Here is a 24420-nt window from a genome sequence, read left to right on the forward strand (position 1 = left end):
TATTTTCAGATTGTTCCCAGGAGTCTGTGCGGCGGCCTGCCGCTCTCTCCTCGACGATTGTCCTCTATCTTCTTGGATTCGTTTATCTCAGTTGCCATCACAGCGGGGCGGGACTTCCCACAACGCCGCCCGTTGTGATGGCAACCTAAGCTGTTGACGGCGCTCCGATATTACCTACTGAGCATGTGCGAGATCGTAACTACATCGGCTATTGCATGCTGGGAGATCCACGTCAGAGAATCCAGGAAGAGAATGCCTTTGGGCTTCACATGCCCACAGGCAAGATGAAAGCGATGGGTCTCGTTTTTTAAAAGATGTCTTTAACAGAGAAAAAGGAGTCAAACTAATAAAAAACGGAAAATGTGAGTAACTTATTTAAACCAGAAATTGATTTTAAATGTCCCCCCAAAAAAAAAATCTACGGAGGTAGTGGAACCCCCGCTTTAAGGGGAACTCTGCTCCAAAATGTAAAAAAAAAAAATTGTATGAGGCGGTCAAATAATTCTGTAATCAACAGAATCGGGTAGGCTTTCTTAATCGTGATGCGATTGAGACCCCTACAATTGATACAAGGTCTCAGTATACCACTGTCCTTTAATTACAAAGAAAAAGCCAGCACCAGCAGGAGGCAAGGATTTCAGAATGAACCCTCTAGAAAGTGCATCAGCAACATAGTCCTCCATAGATTTATCCTCCGAGACAGACAAAGGGTAAACCAGGCCATGGGGAGGCATAGCACCAGGTTGAATGTCAATTGCACAATCATATGTCCGGTGTGGAGGCAAACTACTGGCTTGACCCTTGTCAAAGACATCGCTAAATTTTTGGTACGCCTCTGGTGCGCACAAGACCTTAGCCACTTTCTGAAAGCATGTGTTATGTCGCGTATACGGGATCAGACTTTCCGGCAGACTTGGTCCGGCGCACCAGAATCCGTGGAACAATTTGATTGTGTGTGGGCTCCAGCAGACTTTTTTCCCAAAAGTCCGACATGCCTAGAAATAAAACATGTTTCAAATCTATCCGATGGGCTAAAAATCAGGAAAACTGCTCGTCTGTGTGCTAGTCCAACGGACCAAATATGCTGCAAGGGCTGGCTATTGAACTTCCTTGTTTAGTCCACATTCAAAATGAACAGACTTTCGAACGGACTTAGAACGGTCGTGTGGGGCCAAGTCTATTTCATTGAGAAAGTCCGTCGGACCTTCGCCAAATGTCCGTCTGGAAAACCGTCGGACCTAGTCCGTCGAAAAAGTCCAGTCGTGTGTATGCGGCATTTCTGCATTGTGACGACCAGAAAAGAACCTCAGCACAAAGCCAATCAAAAGAGGGGCTGTGTCTCTGTAACCAAGGATAATCAATAATCATCGGAAAATGAGGAGAGGAAATTATTTGAAATTGGATTATCTCGTGGTGAAAAGCCCCTATAGCCATGGTCAATGTAGCAGCCTCATGAGTCACATGGGCAGGCTGTAGAGGTCTCCCATCAATAGCCTCAATGGCAAGTGGAATGGTTTGAAGCTGCAGCGGAATCGAGTGCTTAGCAAAAGGCACTGTCTATGAACAGGCCTGCATCCCCTGAGTCAATTAGAGCCTGTGTATCAATGGATCACTCAGACCACGAAAGGGTAACCAAAACTAGAGGCTTATCCATCAAGATAACTGGGGAGGTAATAATGCCACTTAAGGTTTGTCCACTACAGGACCTGAGGTGCAAGCGTTTCCTGGAAGGGTAGGACAAGACTTCAAGGAGTGAATTGCCTGACCACAATAAAGGCACAATCTCTCCCTCCTCCTAAAAGTCTTCTCATCCGCAGAGAGAAGTGTGAAGCCCAACTGCATGGGTTCTACTTCACTGGCAAATTTGGTACCATGAGGCATGGGAGGTGAGGGAGGCAAGAGTGGGACTGCAAAGCTCGGAGCCAAACTTACAGGAGGCTTCCACAAGCACTCCTTAAAGGAATGTCTCTCTCCAAATCTGGAGTCCATGAGAATGGCAAACGTGATCAACTTCTCCAGATCTGGGGGTATGTCTTGGGCTGCTATCTCATCTTTGATGTTTATCTGAGAGACCACGAGAAAAAGCAGCCAGGAGGGACTCATTGTTCCAAGCAACCTCTGCTGCCAGAGTACGCAATTAAATGCCATAATCGGCAACAGTTCTCATACTTTTTTGATGGACAAGAGGTTTTTTGCAGCAGAAGTGGAGCATGCCGGAACGTCAAATGCCCTTTTAACCACTAGGCGTCTGCGCTATAGCCGAAAGATGGCTGCAGCGTGGACGCCAATTGCCGGGAGGCCATCCCTGGACATCCTCCTGTTTACTTCTGCGTTGCATGCTCCCGCGGGCGCGCATCGGGGAAGTTCTGTGCTGGCCGTGTCCCCTGGACACAGCCAGTCACAGATCGCTGTAAACGGCCAATCACAGCGGCCATTTACAGTGTGATTGGCGTGCCCAATGAGAGATGATCTCATATGTAAACATGTAAGATCATCTCTCATCGCTGGCTTTCCCTCCTCACACAGACAGCGTGTGAGGAGGGAGAGATGAACGGCTGCAGCGGTAAAAAAAATTAAAATAAAGTGCCCACAATGTCATTGCCACCTGCTCCCACTGCCATCTGTCCCCACTGCCACCTGTCCCTAGTGCCACCTGTCAGTGCCATCTGTCCCCAGTGCCACCTGTCAGTGCCATCTGTCCCCAGTGCCATCTGTCCCCAGTGCCAGCTGTCAGTGCCATTTGCCCCAGTGCCACCTGTCAGTGCCATCTGTCATTAGTGCCACATCAGTACCACGTGTCATCAGTGCCACATCAGTACCATGTGTCATCAGTGCCACATATTAGTGCCATCTGTCACCAATGCCACATATCAGTGCCATCTGTCATCAGTGCCACCTGTCAGTGTCACGCACCATCTGTTATTAGTGTCACATGTCATCAATGCCATGTATCAGTGCCATCTGTCATCAGTGTCACGTGTCAGTGCCACGTATTAGTGCCATCTGTCATCAGTGCCACGTATTAGTGCATCTGTCATCAGTGCCACGTATTAGTGCCACGTGTCATCAGTGCCATGTATCAGTGCCATCTGTCATCAGTGCCACATATCAGTGCCATCTGTCATCAGTGCCACGTCAGTGTCACTGTCCTGGTGCTCCAGGGCCTTCAAAAGTGTAATAGGTAGTCAACAAGTTAGATGTGTAATTTATGCTCCTAGAACATGTGACGGCGCTCCCTGCATGTTGGGCCTCTCTAAGTGGCCAGGCTGTGGAAAAGTCCCACACATGTGGTATTGTAATACTCATGAGGAGTAGCAGAATTTATTTTGGGGTGTCATTTGTGGTATACACATGCCAAGTGAGAGAAATAACCTATTACAATGACAATTTTGTGAAAAAAAAATCTTCATTTTGCAAAGAATTTTGGGAAAAAACCATCATCAAAAACCTCACCATGCCTCTTACTAAATACCTTGGAATGTCTACTTTCAAACAAGGAGTCATTTGGGGGGGTATTTGTACTTTCCTGGCTTGTTCGGATCGCAAGAAATGAGATGTGATAAATTTTGTATGAATTGCACCACAGCTTGTAGACTCTGTAACTTTCACAAAGACCAAATAATATCCACTAATTTGGATTATTTGTACCAAAGATATGTAGCAGTATAAATTGTGGCCAAAATTTATGAAGACAAATTAATAATTTGCTAAATCGTATCACAGCAACAAAGAAAAATGCGTTTGTTTTCAAAATTTGCGGTCTTTTTTCATTTATAGCGTAAAAAATAAAAAACCCAGAGGTGATCAAATACCACCAAAAGAAAACTCTATTTGTGGGAAAAAAAGGACAAAAAATTTATTTGGGTACAGTGTTACATGACTGAGTAATTGTCATTCAAAGTGAGAGAGCACCAAAAGCTGAAAATTGGTCTGGTCACGAGGGGGGTTTAAGTGCCCAGTTGTCAAGTGGTTAAAGGAAGCTACAAACTCTTGGTAACATTTTTAGCTTATAGTGTGCATGGAGCCTTAGGAGCGTTTAAGAGCATTTAGGAGTGTTTGCATTTTATTAGTGTTTTTGCAGTATAAGGGAAAAAAGCTCAAAAAACGCTATTAGTAGCGTTTAGGAGCATTTATGCTGAAAAAATACTCCAAGCAAACTCTACAAAAACTATTTTTTTCTGCTCCTAGATGCTGCAGCTCAAAAAACACTAATAGCCTAAAGTAGGGTGCATGTACACATACGATAACACTATTTAGCTTCTAGGAGCAGAAAAAATAATGCTAATAACAGTTTCTAGCAGCTTAAAAATGCTAGTGTGCATGGGGTCTTATGCCCCGTACACAAGATCGGACATTGATTGGACATTCCAACAACAAAATCCATGGATTTTTTCAGACGGATGTTGGCTCAAACTTGTCTTGCATATACACAGTCACACAAAGTTGGTCGGAAATTGCAAACGTCAAGAACACGGTGATGTACAACGCATACAACGAGCCGAGAAATATTAAGTTCAATAGCCAGTGTGGCTCTTCTGCTTGATTCTGAGCATGCGTGGAACTTTGTGCATCGGAATTGTGTACACACCATCGGAATTTCCGACAACTGATTTTGTTGTCGGAAAATTTGAGATCCAGATCTTTAATTTTGTGTGACGGAAATCCCGATGGAAAATGTCCGATGGCGCCCACACGGTCGGAATTTCTGACAAAAAGCTCCCATCAAACATTTTCAGTCGGAAGATCCGACAGCGTGGACGGGACATAAGTGTTACATTGTGACTCATGCAGCATGTGTTTTCGTAAATCATTAGTGTAACATTAAATTAAGATAAAGTCAATTTTGAATGGGCACAAGTTAGCGCAAAATAAACATTTTACAGGTTTACAGTCACAAAACTTCCAGATAACATTGTGTTAGCTTGTTTGTGCTTTGGACACTCATGCAGTAAACCCAAATGTCAACCACATCATCTGATATAATTGACAGGACTTGGGGATTGATGGGAAGAAGGGATCATTTTCATTTATTTATTTATTATTTTGACTGATTTACTTAATTACATATTTCATATATCATCATTTTTGTTATTAGTTATTTGTTTTGTTTATTTTTCTACGCTTTTTTCTTTATGATGTTGCTGAATCAGGGCACTAGAGACTTCATCCTGCACCTTTTGCAGCAATAGGTCACTTCTAATAATGATCTATTGCTTGCCTAAACCAGAAACCAATACAGTAGATCCCAATTGGAGTCGTCTATTGCTAAAGGTGGAGCTAACTAGATTAGCTCTGCCCTAGTTAGATACTACAGCCAGACTCCAGAAGTGATGTGGTGTCACATGTGATGTCACATTACTTCCTTTGCAAACAAAATGTGGCAATTTGCTTCAGTGATCTGCTACGGGTCTCTATTACTGAACACTCTGCAGCAGGATAGTAAGCCCAGGAGCTGATCAGTTAGGCTCTTGAAATAAGTACTGGACTGGGTGGCATTCCAAACTAGTGCTATGAAAAATAACCATTGTCCTATTGCTGCTTCAAAATGGGAACTCTCATTCATTCATGGCTACTTGAGGTTATGGACCCTTCCCTTTTCTTCTATACACAGATGACAAGGTCCTTCTTCAGGTGTTCACATCACTCCCAGCATCATGTGAACACTTTGTATAAGGATTCATGTACACGGGACGCTTTTACAAACTCTCTTGAATGATTTAACTTGACAGATAGTAACCCATGTTTAAAACGTCAGTTTTTCCGCATTTACATGCCGCGTTTAGTGGCATTTAAAAAATAAAAAACGTAGGCCTTATGTAAACTGCTGCTAGTAAACAGACATTTAGGAGCAGTTTGGAGTTTTTTTTCTGCTGCCCCTGAACTCTCCTCTATGTTATCTTATCTGTCCATGTACACAGGGTAGTTTACAGTTGTTTTTAGGCATTTGAGTTTAGAGGCATTTTTTGTAATGCAAAAAAATGCGTTCAGAAGCTGAGTTTACATGCATTTCAAGAGCAAAACGCTTCTAAACGTGGCTAAATTAGGTAACTCGCATTTAGCCGCATTTCATTTACAGGCGTTTTTCACTTTTGGCAATTTTTTTCTTTAAATGCTTGTAAATGCAAAGTGGCAAAATGAAGCTAAATTGCACATGTAAAAGCAGCAAAACGTACATTTTAAACGTGGGTTACTATCTGTCAAGTTAAATCATTCAGAAGAGTTTGTAAAAATGTCCCCTGTATATAAAGCCTTAGTTGCCCAGTGTCACTTTCCTATAGGGATTCAGAAAACAGTGTGGAGGTGATGAACTTGGTGCAAGGGGACTGTCAGAGACTGGGCAAATCTGCAGTCCTGGATTGCACACAGAAACAGCTCTGGCAAGGGACTCAGTTGGCAGACTTAAATGAATCTAAAACACTCCCACAGATACTTAACTACTTGCCAACCACGGCACGAACATTTACGTAGAGAGAATGGCACAGACAGGCAAATGGGCATACATGTACGTGGGGAAAAAAGGACGTAAATTTTGTTTGGAAGCCACGTCGCACGACCGCGCAATTGTCAGCTAAAGCAAAGCAGTGCCGAATCAAAAAAAGGGCTCTGGTCTTTGGCCAGCCAAATGGTCCGGGGCTTAAGTAGTTAAAATGTATTGAATGGGTTAGAAGGGGTGGGGGTTTATGTTTTACTCAGATATTGACTTTAAATGATTTCGCAAAACCACTCTTTTTCTTCAGTTTATTATGAATTCTAGAAAGCCTTAAATCTGTAGTTATTATAATACATACAGATATTGTGGTCGGTACTCACGCGTTTACATTATGGATATTGAGGGGTTAGACTTTTTGTCATGCCATGCTCCAAGGTCAAAGGCTTTGGAAGATTTGGTTCTTCCCATTATTTGAAGGACACATACAGTATATGAACAACAAGGAGAGGGAAAGGGGTACTGCACTTTAGGTGAACTGAGTGGCATTCTTTTCAACTTACATCAGCATCTCAGACTTAAAGTGTTACTAAACCCACAACAGTAAAATCAGTCTGTATATGCAGTAAAGCATGCTTGTTATACTCACTGTGGAACCAAAGGGGTTAATCTTCTGCATTGAGTAAAAAGGATGTTTGATCCTGTCTCCTCTGATCCTCTCCTTCTACTGCCCCCTTTATATTTTCTGATAATACAGAGCCAAGGGACAGGCTGCACATGCTCAATTTGTTGTGTATTGCTATAGAGTTTTTATTTTTTGTCTTGGGAGGGTACATGTGATCAGCACATGGCCAATCAGTGCTGTCCAGATAGAGGGTAAGGGATCCTGCTTCCTAATAGGACAGTAGGTGCAGAATGAAAACTCATCATTCAAGCTTTAACCACACACTGATAGAAAGACTTCTATATACTGCTAATGAGAAAAGGTATTTAGCAGTTTGTATTTACTAAATTTGTTGCATTTCCATGTTTTCTGTACTGTGGGAGACCAGATATAGTGAATGCAGGGTCCTGGGTTTAGTAACACTTTAAGGCTACATACATGACTTGAATTTCTCAACTTCTGAATACCGCATTGTGGGAAGAAGAGAGAAGGTCCTATGTTTCCCCATATGTGATGGCTATTTCCAAGGGCTCAGGCAGGCAAAATATCAGGAGTAGAAGGTGGAGGGTGGGAGGTCTCTCAGTAGGGTCACCTGCAATTTTGCCTTGAATGAACAATGTGACTACTAAAGATTAGCTTTAAACTTCTATCAAATTGCAAGTCTCTCTGTCCTATTACATTTGTATGTCTTCAATGAACGTCCAACTCCAATGTGCATTTTACTTTCTGCACTAGGCACTGGAAGTTTAAAAATAAATATGAAGAAATAGTTGCAGAAGTTCCATTTGGAAGGACACTTCATTGTTTGGCAGGCCGATGTATAAAAAAACGGAATACACTATTTCTGTGTTATGTTCTAAGTTGGACTTTGCAGTTAAAGGGCAGAGCTAGAGCTATGTTTGCTAGTTATGTTAAACTGCAAGAATCATGTCTCCATAGGGGCAGATAAACCATTTTTTGCAGGTTCTGTGCCATTTACAGGGGTATGAATGGGGAGGTAAGCCCTAAAGCCTGAAACTCAAGATATATTAACTGCATGCCAACCGGCTCACACTGATATGCGTCGGCAGAAGGGCACGTGAGTCCACAAAAGCAGGAAAATGTGACCGAGTGCCCCCGCACGCCGCGGGACTGTGGCCGTGGATCCCGTGGACTCGATGTCTGCAAATGGCCCGTGATCACAGGGATGTGAGGCAGAACAGTGAACTGCCTATGTAAACAAAGCATTTCCCTATTCTGCCTAGTAACGTGACAGAGATCTACCGTTCCCTGTCACCGGGAACATCGATCTCTGTCATGTCAGTGGTAGCCCATCCCCCCTACAGTTAGAACACACTGAGGGAACACACTTAACCCCTTGATCGCTCCCCTAGTGTTTAACCCCTTCCCTGCCAGTGACATTTATACACTAATCAGTGGTTATTTTTAGCTCTGATCGCTTTATAAATGTCAAAGGTTCCAAAATAGTGTCAAAAGTGTCCAATCTGTCCGCCGCAATGTCGCAGTCCTGATAAATAGCACAGATCACCACCATTACTAATAAAAAAAAAACATAATAAAAATGCCATAAATCTATCCCCTATTTTTTATTTTTTTTCAAAATAGTTTTTATTAAGGATTTTGTAAGTACATTACAAAGAATATTAAACAAAAACAGTAAACAATAAACAATGTCCCGTCTTTGACATATTGTGAACATAATGAGAGGTAATAAGTAGCATTACTCTACCCCACCTCCTCCAACACCCCATCTGGGAGCAAACAGTTTCAGAGGGGGCTAGGCAGAGAGATCATTGATCATGTGGCTACATGGCAATTAAATTGTACAGATCGAAGGTAAACAATATCAGCGTGGTATCAAGAGGGGGACTGGCAGTGGCAGATGCATTGTTAAGGTGGGGAAGCCAAGGGGAAGGGAATGGAGGGGGAAAGGGGAACCTGAATAGTTGATTTGCACTTAGTTTTCTTTGGTTTACCGCCTATACCATTCTTTCCAACACTTCCATTTGCTGTCAAAAGCTTCACAAGAGGATTTTCTAATGGCTAAGAGCCTTTCGTATTGGTAGTTGAGTAGATGTTATAACTTTTGAGCAAACCAATCAATCTATTAGAGAAAGCTCTATTCGTGGGAGAAAAAAAGATGCAAATTTAATTTGGGTACAGTGTCGCATGACCGCACAATTGTCAGTTAAAGCGAAACTGCAAAATTGTAAAAAGTGCTCTGGTCAGGAAGGGAGTAAAATCTTCCGGAGCTGAAGTGGTTAAAGGCAGATGTTCCATTTAAATAAATGCTTAGTAAAAATTTGAATAGTGCATATACTGAAGAATAAAGCACACTTTCTATCGTGTAATGTCATGTTATTATTTGAATTTCTTGATCCTCCGTGTCAGGGTTTGCGACCTCTCCCCCATATTTTTTTGCTGACATAACAAACAAAATTCACTGACAGAGCACATTTTTTACTAACAAACTAAAATATGACAGAAGCTACTATTAAAAACTAAAACAAGCAACAGCTTACCAGTATAAACAGTATGAAGCGCATATGTAACAGAAAAATTCAGTGAACCCACTTCAAGCAAATCAGCTCAAACCACTACAAATTCTGGCTCGTGCATGCTGGTTCACTCATCCCTACTTAAGTTATGGCCAGATGCAGTACATAACTTGGAAAATCTAAAAAAAGGTTCTATTTAATCTTTCAGATTCTCATTAAAGATAAAGTTGCAAAAGAACAAAGCTTAAAACCATGATGTCAAATAGTTTAACTGAATTCATTAAACTGATATAAATAGTTTTGATTTGTTCTCACTAGCCAAAAGAAGTGAAAAAAATAAAAGAAATTCCACTTTGCATTACTTAGCTGGGTCATGAAACTGAATGCTCTTGTTTCCAAATAATGTATTTTACTTGTCCAGTGATGTGCTCTTTCCACCATGGCTAAGTTTGTGAAAAGCCCTCATTGTAATGCCATATTCCTTTCTAATACCTTTTATGATGCAAGCTTTCCATACTTGCTGTACTGTGATAATATATAAGCAACAAGAATTGCTCCATTGCTCTCAGTAACATATTGAAGACAGCTGTGGTCACTTGAATTAATGCCAATTAATCTGTTGTGGTTTTTATTTGAGAAGGGGGAAGTTTTCCAAAAGAAAAGGATATTCCCTAATCTTTTCAAATAGTGTTTTTAGATCTTTTAGGATAACAGTAACTAAAAAGAAAGCCAGCTGGGGCTTGAGATTCTTACCATTTTAGGGGAGTATTGTGTGATAATGATAGAGCTCTTGTGCTTGGAATTTGAGATACACATTGGGTCTAAAGTAAAGCTGAGGAATTTTATGCAACAGTATTATGCAAGATCAAATACAAAACATTCACAAGGATTTCCTGTATGACAACACATGTCCCCCGTGGATTCAAGCAGAATTATAAGGCTGTGCTTTTGCATATTATACGAGTTTGCAGTTAAAGTAATATATTAAATAAATAACATACCATAAATTTTAATTGCATTTTATTAAAATGTAGAAATTATGTGAGTTGTATCTCATTAGTTCTCTAATTATAAGATGTAAAAGAAGCTGTGGAATAACAAATGGGAACTGTGGGTATTTAAAAGAAATGTATAGTAATTGTATTGTTTATATATTGCTACAGTATATCGTTTCTGGTATTTATGTATTATGATCAGGATTAAATGATACAATTTAAAATATATTGTTTTTGTTGGTTAAATATAAAATATTATGTTTTAATATTCAGAATTTTCATAAATAGTCATCAGGATGAAATCCTCAGCTCCTTGTTTCTATATTTTCTTAGCTTTGCTGAGCTCACATAGTTTACACACACAGAATGATTTAGAGGAATGATTTAACCCCTCACTTCTAACAAAATTTTGCCAAAAAGCACATTGTCTTGAGTATGCTTTTCAGCTTTCACCTCCATTTTGCAAATGGTTGTCCTGGAATTAGACTCAGGCTAGGGCAGTGACGGCGAACCTTGGCACCCCAGATGTTTTGGAACTACATTTCCCATGATCCTCATGCACTCATGCAGTGTAGTTGAGAATCATGGAAAATTTAGTGCCAAAACATCTGGGGTGCCAAGGTTGGCCAATACTGGGCTAGGGCCATTAAATAGGAAGATATTATGTTGGTTACATGTAGAAAAGGCTATTTTAAGGACTATTTGGCTCAAAACCCCCACAGGATATCTATAGCTAGAGGATATTTATTATTCCTGGTCGGATGGTTATTTTCTATCTGTGGAACTATGGAATACTCTACCATAAAAAAAAAGACTCTTTCCATTTTTTTGTAGACAATGTTGTTGTCGGGAAGCATTTTTTTTTAAATAAAGCAAACTAATATGCTTTAATGGGGTTTTAGAACTTTCTTCTAGACCAACCAGTGTGGTAAATATAAGAGTCAAAGGCTTTTTTTTTTTACAATGTTAAACAAAGAGCATATATACCTTTTCCCACCTATCCAGCTATGGAAGAGATTAGACATATCTTAAATATACATAGAAATCAATACGATAGAAAAATGTTAGTCTATGTGATTAGGTTGCACAGCCAATACAACAATGATGTGAAACAAATAAAGTTATTCGTTAAGAAGTTCATTATGTATACCTTGGGCCCTCAGATGTTCTAAATTCATGTTCTCCCTTCCCCAGTTTATTTATATAATTTATAAAACTATGGCAACAAATACATTAATGGGGAGCTACTTAATTTCATTCATTCATTTAAAAAAAAAAATCTACGTATAACTAAGTTAATTTAAGTGACATACCCAGAATGCTGTTCTGCCCAGACTTAATGCTACCTATGTTTTATGTTATGTACAAACACCTTTTCTAACTGTTATATAGAACTTTCATGGAATTAACCACTACAATACTGGGCACTTTCACCCCTTTCCTTCCCAGCCCAATTTTCAGCTTTCAGCACCCTTTCAATGACAATTGTGCGGTCATGCTACACTGTACCCAAATGGAATTTTTATCATTTTGTTTGCACAAATAGAGCTTTATTTTGGTGTTATTTATTCTCAACTCTGTTTTTTATTTTTTGGGATATAAGCGAAAAAAGAGCAGAAATTTTTCTATTTTAAAAGGAATCCAATAAAGTCAAATGTTGTCATACATTTAAGCCAAAATGTGTTCTGCTACATGTTTTTGTTAAATTGGTTTGTGTGATCACGGACATATGTACGCAAATGATCATGTACAGATGTGTGCAGGTGATCACGGACATGTGTGCAGATAGTCATTGGGACATGTGATTTTAGTGGGACATATGTGGAGGACATGCATTTTTATTATGAGGGGACATATGTTTTTATTATTTGGGGACATGTGTGTTTTGGGGACATGTGTGCGACGACTTCCATGTGAGGAGAGGAGAGCCGATTGCCTAGCAACCAGCTGTTTGTTTACATCACATGACGGCTGTGATTGGACATGGCCATCATGTGATCAGGAGGGCCAATCACAGAGCCCCCTTGCCGATCTGGGTGACACAAGCATATCAGAATCGCACGCGATCCCCCTCCTTCTGAAGGACGTTCCTGAATGTCCAGTCAGAAGGAGAGAGCTCCCACCCAGCCATATATATACATTGGCCTGGTGGGAAGTAGTTAAAGTGAACAGACCATAACTGATTAAAAAAATAAAATCTTTATGGGTAGCAATGTCAGTAATTAGAAGGAAGGTAAAAGAGCTTGACGTGGTTCCCCTATCCCAAGAACCTACCTTCATAATTTTTTGATATGCCATCATTATCTTCATCCACTTGATGTGGCTTTTCATCTCTGCTGCCACTTGTGTATCAGAAGCAACCCTAACTAGATACCAGATAATGACTGAGGAGCAGAACTTGTTGCATCTAGTGTTCCTTGCTCTTCCTCACCAGCCCAGATTTATAAGATAGTCTTGAAAAGCTGCCCCCTGTTCTGATTGCAAAAGCAAGTGAACCAACTAGTCTACAATGTCAGATGCCCATTTGGAGCTTTTGAGCCTGCTAGCATTTTGCTTACCAAGTTTTGAAATGATGACTCATTGCAATCATGCTCATGCAGTCATCAACCTGGCAATTGAGTTAATTTATTAAAGAGGCATAGGCTGTTCAACCAGCTTAGTGAATGTGGCACTACTCACCTAAATCTTCCAATTTTGTGCAAGCAAAAATAAATTTTTTTATTTTCCTTTCACGTGATTGGGCATTCTTTGCAATGTGAATATTCTTATTCCATATTTTCATATTCGTATTGAATCTCAAGAAGAAGCAGAGAAATGTACATACAATGCTTCATCATAGAAGTAATTGTACAATCATCAGATAAAGACACACAGTAAACATGTTTTTGGTAAGGCATCACAAGGTTAGAAATGAAATACATATGTCAACAGTATATGCCTCAGTAAAAGCTCATGAGAAATATCATGGTACGAGTACATGATGTCCAACTGAATTGCACATGAAGCATTAGTGCAAGATTCACATTCAGATTCAGATTCGGAATACTTATTATTCCAAAGAGAAATTAAGATACTGTTACATTCAATGAAGATAACACAAAATCACAAACAGGAACAGAAACAAGACACAATAATGGCAAATTAATACCAACTAAAACAAAATTAATATTATGCTGTAATAAACCATACCATTCTATTAAAACACTACATATAATAAATAACACCAAAAATCAGAAATCCAAGGGTCTCAGACATGATGGAATTTGGGCATGGTACTTTGGGGCCCAGCTGCTAAAGTGGTTGTAAACCCCAGCATACACCCAGCGAAGTGACTGGCTTCAGGTGATACACAGAGATGAAACATCATCCATTATGCCATAAGTTGTACCTGTTTATCTGCAGTCTTTTTTGTCTACATCCGTTCGAAGTGTTGAATGTTTACAGCTTGTCTGAGCTTCCAGAAAGCAGGGGGCAGAGAGCTGAAGTTCCACTCTCCTGAGCTTAGTGAGGGGGGCTGAGAGCTGATTGAAGGGAAGGGACACTACCCCTTCTCACAGGAACAGAATTGAGGCTGTCAATCATAGGCTGTGTGACTCATGTTGCAGAGGAATGAGGCAGCAGAGAGAAATGGCACTTAGTGTCCTGGATAGAGACAAATACACACCATAGGGGGATTTGCTTTATTGATATTTCATGTCTGAGGTTTTTAACCACTTTAAGATTTATTATTGATCATGGTCCATTGAACTCAGGACTTAAGCACAGATATAGGGATATGTCGCAATAACCAGACCTTTTCAATAGCTTGTTTTGCAGCTGTGAGGACATGGGTCATGGGAGCAAACTGCGATTTAGAGATTCCCTCAGGCTTGTGATTAAGGAGAGCTTTGGATGGATTTAGTGTAGGCACCGGACAAAAAAGAGCATGCAAAATCTGATACACTTGTTGCCAAAAGCATTGAAACACTGGGGCGGTCCACCAGAGATGAATAAAAGGACCAATATCAGGGAAGCCAAGAGAACAGTGGGCAGAACAGTCAAAAGAAATGTGAGATAATCTAGTGGGAATCATGTACCACCAAAGCAGCACCCTGTAATTAATTTTGAAAGCAGATGCATTGTGGGTGCATGATTGCATTGGTGGCCCAAATCTGGTCCCAGTGAACTTGATCTATGGTCAGCTGCAGGTCTCATTCCCGTTTGCAGACATAATTTATCGGATTTTGTGTTCGTTTGGCAGTTAAGGTGTTGTAAAGAATGGAGATGATTCTCACTGAAAGAGGGTCATTTTTACACTTTGATTCAAAGGGTGTGAGAGTCAGGGCATTTCCACTGAGAAACAGCATGGAGAAAACATAGATCTTAACCTGTAATAACAGAATAGCTCAGAGATTGACAAGTGGTGCAAAGTTTGCAAACCAGTGCTGGATTTAAATCCTCTCGAAGTCAACAAAGTGTGAAATAAGGTCACCTTCGAGGCAATCCAATGGCAAAAGACTCTGGGAGATTCAAGTTCAGGTTTTGTTGCGGATAATAGGTAGCAACACACTATGAGGAGACAGGAAACCCCCTGAGTACTTGTGGCTTTCCCAAAGATGTAGGGAATGCAGAGTTATGATATCCATTAGGCCCTTCCTGTCCCAAGGAGGTAGCCATAGTAGGTTGTGAATAGACAAAGGGATGCAATCACAGGCTCCTGTCTCGAACCACAGTGGAGTCTCCTGATTTGAATGATATTTGATCAGTTGATCATGTAATGTGCATTTTCACCACATTCACTGAGCTAACCTAAAATCCCTATGCAAAGTGAAAATTCAGTTTACAAAGTGAAAATCCCCTTTGCTATGTGAATGTGCTACTCCTTCAGTAAAGCAACTTCTTGAAATTGTTCAGGAATAGAAGGAACAGTGCCTATGTGGTGCTTTGGAGATCTGTTGTCATAATTGCTTTCCTCCTATCTCTGCCTTTTATATTTTATATGGATGAATAGAGAACTAGAATTGTCTGAGGTGCACTGCAGACACTTTATTTACTTGAACATATTTAAATTCAGAAGTTGCTGTTGGGCACATTTTTGAATAGCCCAGGGAGGATTACAAACGCTGGGAAATTCCAAATAGCCCACATCTGGAGGGTGTTTCCTTCTTTTGAGGGACATCTTCTATCCCTCTATACTCCTCAATTATTCCTCTTTTGTTTTGATGCACAGACCTTTATAAAATATACTGTTGAAATCAGAAATGTACACTAATCCTGTCATACAACCTATGGAATGATCGCATTTCTTGTTTTGAAAACTCAAAAATCTGCGAAAAAGGAAAAGTAATGATGAAAAATTACTTGAGGGTTTAATCAATCCTTTTTTTCTATTATAATTATTTATGGTAAGAATAACTGGGGGTGTGTGAGAGGAGGTTTCTTTGCCTGCATACTTCTTGCTGAAATGTGTTCTTCTTTACTGTCTGGTATAGATGCATAGTGGTTTGTTTTAGAAAGTGAAAAGTTAACAAAAATCTCAGCAACCATCTATGAATACATGGGACACAGCTAGAATAAATAAGCAAGCCTATTTGTGGATGAAATGACTGAACCTGAGTATTAGTAACTCTAAGCTAAGCTGGTAGTATTATTTTGGACAGTACCCTTTCCACTGATGGTACACAGTAAAATATTCAAATGTAGTTTGCACAATTTTTTTTTTTGTGATTTTTTTTTTTTTGAGACAACCAGACTATCAACTGTACTAGAGGAAAAAGTTATTAGGTACTAATGTTTTCTATAAAATTCTAATACAATTTACAGGTCTTAGTGCAACATTCAAAATGCTATGTGTACTATTACAAGACACATTTTGAATTGTCTGCGATGGACTCAAGAACGTGTTATGTGACATATAAAGTGTGCCACATACTGTACATTGTCTATTGTGTGCTTCCATCTAAACTATCAACATGTACTGCACTGGACAATGTAGGACTTTGAAACATACAGTGGCCACAGGACTAATTTGTGAACTTCACAATGGTATATAGTGGATCTGCCAGGCTAACATGTCCAGCAGTAAGCCTTTGCTATTCTTACAATGAGAAAAATAGAAATTACCCTGAAAGCAGTACGGTGAATGTTGGCCTTTCTTATTGTGCTACACTATAAATGCTATTAAAATGCAGAAAATCCCTACCCAACAGTCACTATCTAATTTTCCCTTTTCACACAGCATATGAAATGCCTGTCTTCTCCTGTGGTATAAATTTCATAAACAGCTAATTTATTTCATCCCTGGTGACTAGGTGCTGTAAACTGCAGGGATGCTACAGTTGAAGGGAAAGCTTGCCAATTGCATTACACATGTGTTATCCACCTCAAAAAAAATCCACCATGGGCTTTGGTACTATTAGTTTTGCCTTTGGGCACCACTCCCCGTTATACTTGCCTATTACATAAAATTTCCACCCAATAACTTTGCCACTTTACTGACTATGGACAACCCAATCCAAAAAATATGTAAGAACAATTCTTCAAATTTTGCTCAGAAAAAGCAACTACAGTATAATGAACAGCATAAAAACCCTCCAATTATATCTGAAATATCCAACTTTGATGGTTTACAGCCCATCAATGTGGTTTCCTTACCATTTGGGAAATTTATTTAAGTTATTAAAAAATTCCCTAAAATTCTCAACAGAAACGTTGGCTTCTGTTTTCTCGGCAGAGCTAACTGGCCTGATTTGTCAGAACAGCTTGAAAATGAAGTGCTAACTGTTGGATTTTATTGAAAGGAAACCAAGTGGAACAACATATGTATTTTCTTAAGAAACTAAAAAGCTCATAGTCATGTGATGTTCCTTGGGGTAAATTCTTTGTTATGAATTACAACCTGCTTACTGATGAGTTGTTAATAAAAAGTAGACCTGTTGGTCATTATTTTTTCCACACGGTACACACTTTGAATTTTTTTTAAAGTTTTCATTAATATAATAAGTGTGAATAAATCTGTTTTCAATTTGTGATTGTTTTCTCTGCTTCAAAAACGGCAGTTCCTTCTTGAACCTAATACTACACTCATATTTGATAGTAGTGAAATTATGAAAAAATGAGGGTAGAATTGTTTAACAAAAATTATATTGTACCATAACTTAGAATCCTGGAGAAAGGTATCCATGACAATTTTTGGCTTAGGAATCCGCCAGCTGCAGTCAAAATCAATAGACCAAATGGACTAAAGCAAACTGTTGAGTAAAACTAGAAACAGATGGCAGACTAAGGTGGCAAAATAAGCCTTGCAGGATATTTTTTTTTGCTAGCATCTGGTCACACAAGGAAGTCTGTATCTATTAATCGTGTTCCAAAAAACCTCATTATTGAAAAAATCCGTTAAAAAAAACACATATAGTTACACTATCCTTTTATTGATTTTTCATGGCTTTTTCGTTCATTATGAGTTAACAGAATTATTATTCTGTAGATTGAAACTTTTTTTAAATTAGCACATTAAATGTTTAAATTGACTTTATTCTTTGTGCCTTTTTTGCAGGGTACTAAATAAATATAAATCAATGGTGAAAGGGATGCAAAATGTCACCCTTTAAACCACTTTTTGCATCAAACCAGGGAACCCCGTACTGAGAAAACTGTCATTGGTCATCTTCTTTTTGGAAATGCTAGTTGCCTGGTTGTCTTTCCGAACTTACAACATGTAAGGTGCATACTGTGTTTCGGCTTCATGGTGACTTTTTGATTTTCACGTTTCTTTGGGATAGTAATTCAGAAAGTATTATTGTGCATTCACACTTGTGCATTGTGACATCACACACTAAAGCATTAGCAGTGTTGCTGCAATGCATAGCAATGCACCTGTTCAATGTGCCGTGCATTGCGATGACACTATTGAATGTAACACAATTCACAATGCCTCACAGTGCAACACAGTGCATATACCATGTTTTTTCCATTGTGGTGTGTTGATAGCCCATTCATAAAGAATAGGCTACCGCAACAAAACACACATAAACATATGTTAATTCTTGTGTGCTAACACTGCAATGGAATGATTAAGTGTGACTGGACAATTAAAGATGCTAGTGATGGCTGCTACAGAGGGTGATTGGTGCGTGAGGGAGCCCAGGCACATTGCAAGAGACGCTGGGAAGGTGTCCTGAGTGCCCGACACTAGCGTACTCCCCACTTACCAGAGCTCAGTGCTGGAAGTGCCCGAGTACCTAATAGTCAGTCCGCCCCTGCCCGTGGCACACATGCAAATCTCTCACACGGTTTGAGAATCACTGACATAAAGGTTTTTAAAATGCTACCTATAGACAGTTTTGGGCACTGCAGTTTGTCACCTTTTCATGGGCATATTTGGTATTTATTTGCTCAAAGAAGCCTCATTTGTGTGTACTAAAATAAACCTACAGTTTTTTTGTTTTTACTGAAAATATGAGTTTGATAAATTGTTGCACTAATATTGTGTGACATAAAAAATAGCAGCTACCACCATTAATTATCCAGGCCTAAAATATACATTTTGATACGTGTGCAAAAAAAGGGGAAAAAAATGACTGTGAAAGGGTTAAAGTGACTATATTGGAGGGTGCCTTCCTGCCACAGAGCTGCCATCTGAGCAAGTCCCCTGGTACAACTGTTAAGTTGTTTTCCTGAGGTGCAAAGCCTGGTTTTGGATTTTAAGCGCACCATTTAAACTTTATTGCAGGGATGTGTTGGCAAAATAAATCAGCACTGGGATATTAATCTGTATCTATTCTCAAAATGTAAAATCATATATTTATTTCCACATTGTATTTCAATTATTTCTAGCCTACGCCTATTGCTCTGAATAAGCCTGAGATTTGTAAACTTACTTTGTGAAGATCTCCACACATTTACGTCCTTGAATATTGTGACGCCTAGGCACTGCTGTGTCACACATTTCACAGAGCCTGCTTTCTGAACTACAGAGGTGATGAGAGGAGGAGTTTCAGGAGGCGGAGTCAGTAAAGGAACCACTGCTTGCACTGCATGGGAGTCTATTCCTGGAAGTGGGTGCAAATACCTGTCTTAGACAGGTATCTGCACCCTCCTCCCACCTGAAAGGTGCCAAATGTGACACCGGAGGGGGGGGGGGGTGGTTCTGAAAAGCAGAGGCTAAATTTTTGTGTGAACCTCCGCTTTAAGACCTTTTTCCCTTATTCCTCCAGCACTTCACTTGCTGCAGACCGTTACTCCTCTAGCACTTCACTTGCTACAAATTCCCAGGCCAGATAGCACCACCTGGTTGAGCCTGACACTAACCCAGTCAGGCCTCAGTGAGTTGCCTTTTGCATGCAGAGGCCCCAGGCCCCTATATTGTAGAAATAGTTCAGGTGCTAACTGTCCTCTATCCAGCTACTGATCCCAGATATCTCTCTTCAGGCCCTGCCAGCCACCCTGGCTGCAATTACCTCTTTCCACTGCCCTTCCCACAGTCCACTCTTTTGGTTCTGCCCCCATTTCAAACTGCAATCTCCCAGTTCTCTCAGGCATGACTCCACAGTCCCCTGGACTGTGCTTCACTCACCAGCCCTGCTGACTACAACCAGTTTTTCTCCCTGGGGTCTCTTAGCAGGGTTTTCTCCCGCTGTCCTCTCCTTGTTCTCTCATGTGCCTCTCCTCCAGGATCACTTATGTCTTCCTGGATGCATGAATCCGAGCCCTAGCCCAAGGTCAACCCCCCCTTCCATCTGACCACCTCCCCAGCTGGGCTGACCCTGGATACTTAAGGAGGCCTCCCCCCTGCCAATCCAAGTTGGGGATATTGATCAAGGCTCCTTGAAATACCCCAAGCAGCTCCACCTCTCCTCTCTTCCTCTCTTTGTAGCACCTTCTAGAAAGAAGAGGAAGGTGACAGTGATGCTACATGTGAGTCACCCAGCCTCACGCTGAGCCACTCCCAGCCCAGAATGAAAAAAACAAAACAGACCTAGCCGCCAGCTAGGCCTACCCTATAGAAAAATCCTCACTCTAGCACCTACCTAACTAGTGGGTGCTACACCTGTACAATCAAATTTCAATTTGCAAAAACAATGCATAATGAGGTAAAACCTATACAATCACTGGTTGCCAAAGGACATTGCCTAGTAATTATGAGTGTGCTATATAACACAGATTTAAATCATTTTAATATTAGGCAGCAGCTTTTGACAGATCAGTGTTACAGATAGCATAGGGGAAGGGATGATTTACTAAAGCTGAAGAGTGCAAAATCTGGTGCAGCTGTGCATGTTAGAAAATCAGAGTCTACCTTCAGTTTGTTCAATTAAGCTTTGACAATAAAACTAGGAAAGTGATTGGTTTCTATGCAGAGTTGCACCATATTTTGCCCTCTCCAGTTTTACTAAATCAACTACATAGCCTCTCTCACCTTTTTTGTTTGTTCCCGCAGCTCCGTGTATCCATTCAGACACAGTGCCTCGGCCCCGCCCCACCCCCTCTCTCTTCTCATTAGCTCACTGAACTTCGCTGCTGTCTCAGCCAATAAAGAGGTAGAGTCCCAGACAGCCAAGTCTCTCTAGCAACATCGCTGGTCAGAGAAGGGGCTCAGGTAAGTTTTAGTGGGGCTGAGGGGGGCTTCTACTCACAGGAGTCTTTTTATCTTAATGCATGGAATGCATTAAGATAAAAAAACCTTCTGCCTTTACAACGACTTTACAGTAAGAAAAAAAAATTAGTTAAAGGGGTTGTTAACAATCACCTTGTAAAACAATCCATTCCGTTTGAAATAAAAATGAAAGGCAAAACATTTGTGTATAAATTTAAAAAGAAACATTATCAATACCTTTTTGTTCCCTTTTTTGATCACTTTCCCTCTGTTCCTTCTGTTCTCAGCTGCCCTCAGCTGCATAAGAGCTAGGGGGAGGAGAAGCAGCAGCAGCACACTGAACTTCTCAGTGAAAGGCTGTGCAGCAGGGGCATGTTAGGACAAATCTGAACTGACCATGGTGTGTTCTCATGCTTAGTGTGATCAGTTTTTAATTGGAATGCAGAGGAGCTGACAGGAACACCAGGGATTTCACACAAAGGAAGCAATACAAAGAGAACAGGATACTTCTTCATTCAAGTACATGGTAAAGCAGGCACATAGCAGGAATATGAAATGTTATGCCGCGTACACACGACCGGACTTTCCGGCAGACTAGGTCCTATGGTCTTCCCGAAGGAACTGTTCAGTGGAGTTCCGATGGACTTCCAAACTAACGGACTTGGCCACACAAGAACGGACTAAGTCCGTTCATTTTAAACATGATGACGTAAGACGGGACTAAAAAAGGAAGGTCAATAGCCAGTAGCCATTAGCTGCCCTTGCGACGTATTTTGTCCGTCGGACCAGCATACAGATAAACGGTTTTCCCGATAGGAATTGAGTCCGTTGGACAGATTTGAAACATGTTCTATTTCAAGGTCCATCACATTTTTATAACAAAAACATTTGGATTAGTCCAAACACGATCGGATTTTCCGACAAACTGATCCCGTCGGACCTAGTCTTCTGAAAAGTCCAGTCGTGTGTACGCGGCATAAGGGTAACAAATGCTTTAACCTTATTCAACAAAACATTCTTAAAAGAAAACTGGTTTTGGGTCACTGTCACTTTATTTTTTTAATGATTTTGAAAACTTTGTTTAAGCTGATGTTTAATATCAGTTTTTTTGCTCCTTATAAAAAGAAAAATTATTTTTACAAAGCCACTAAACATTTCCTGAAGTGGACTCATATTGGGTCTGCTTATCACATACTGCAACTTCCCTCCATTTAAAATGGCACCATTATTCCTATAAAAAGAAAAAGTTAAAAAATAGACTCACATTACTTCTGGCTTCCACATTGGAGATGGGGTGTGACAATCCTTCTGGCAAGATCCTGGTAATTCTAAGCATCCAAATCTCATGAGAAGATGCTTCAGGCTGATATTGGAGAATCTCCTTTCAAGATTTTGGATCCTCAGTATTTCCAGGATCTTGCCAGAAGGACTGTGATGTCCACCTTGGCCAGTCATCACATTTTATTAAACAATAGAGAAGTATTGTTATTAGCATCAGAGATGTAATAAGTTTCTCTTCCAAGCAATATAACGATGTAAACAAACAGGCCCTGGAACACTTGTCAACGGTAATGGTGAGGTATTGTTTTCTGCTTCAAAGTTGCAATAGTTTGTCAGCTTTTGTTTGGCCATTAACACACTATAGGGGTTATTTATGAAAGGCAAATATACTTTGCACTATACTTTGCACTACAATGCACTTGGAAGTGCATTCACTATAAATCGAAGGGGGATATGCAAGGAAAATAAAAAAACAGCATTTTAGCTTGCACATGATTGGATGATAAAATCAGCAGAGATTCCCCTCATTTCAGATCTACATCTTAGATTTAGAGCGACTGCACTTCCTAGTGCACTTGCACTATACTTTGCACTATACTTTGCACTACAATGCACTTGGAAGTGCATTCACTATAAATCGAAGGGGGATATGCAAGGAAAATAAAAAAACAGCATTTTAGCTTGCACATGATTGGATGATAAAATCAGCAGAGATTCCCCTCATTTCAGATCTACATCTTAGATTTAGAGCGACTGCACTTCCTAGTGCACTTGCAGTGCACTTGTAGTGCAAAGTGTATTTGCCTTTCGTAAATAACCCCCTCTATGTATCTAAGCAGCTTACCTCAAAAAATCCATACTACCTAGCAAGAACCACAATATCTTAACCACCCTTTCTCACTCAATACTTAACCACTCAAGCCCCGGACCATTTTGCAGGCCAAAGACCAGAGCACTTTTTGCGATTCGGCACTGCGTCGCTTTAACTGACAATTGCGCGGTCGTGCGACGTGGCTGCCAAACAAAATTGACGTCCTTTTTTCCCCCACAAAATTGAATAAATAGCATTGTAAGTCAAGGGTTATCCATAATCATCTCTTTCCTACCAAAGAGCCATTTAAATGAGTGGATACAGCAAATGACCCTAAAAAATACCATTCTAGCCAAAATGTAGTGCTGCGTACACACGATCGGACTTTCCGTCAGAAAAGGTCAGACGGAATCATTTCATCGGATATTCCGATCGTGTGTGGGCTTCAACTGACTTTTTTTTTTTCAAAAATTCTGATGGACCTAGAAATAGAACATGTTTTAAATCTTTACGACTGAATCAATTCCTATCGGGAAAACTATTCTTCTGTATGCTATTCCGACGGACTAAAAACGACGCAAGGACAGCTATTGGCTACTGGCTGTTGAACTTCCTTTTTCTAGTCCCGTCGTACGCGTTGTATGTCACCGCATTCTAAACTAATGGACTTTGGTGTGACCATGTATAGGCAAGTCTGTTTCAGGGGAACTCCATTGGAAAGACTGTCAGAGTTTATTCTGATGGAAAAACGAGTCGTGTGTACTTGGCATTAGAGTTCATGTTCTTCAACAGTGACAGAATTCATTAAGTTTTGTGAAGAGCTGGTTATTATGCATGATTTGCTATTCAAAAGTATAAGCATGGTTGCTCTCAAATCCATGAAAATAAAATGGATAAAATAAATACAAATATAAAGGGTATATGGGAGCTGGAAAATGGAGATAGAGATAATAAGATATACTTTAGAACTTTAGAAAACAAAACAAAGAAAAAAAAAACAAAAAAAAGATGCACTCAGTATAAACAGTGTATGAAAAAGCAGCACTCTTCCATCTGAATACTAGACCAAAAATTTATAATAAAAAAGGTACACTATCCCTTTAAAGCTCAACCATAAATCAGTAATCAAACAGAGCTGCTCTCCACCGGTAGAAGCGATAAGTTCACTAAT

The sequence above is a fragment of the Lithobates pipiens genome, unplaced genomic scaffold (genome assembly GCF_037356315.1).
Source record: "Lithobates pipiens isolate NorthernLeopardFrog02 unplaced genomic scaffold, aLitPip1_a1.2 Scaffold_18, whole genome shotgun sequence".
In the NCBI taxonomy this organism is placed as follows: Eukaryota; Metazoa; Chordata; class Amphibia; order Anura; family Ranidae; genus Lithobates; species Lithobates pipiens.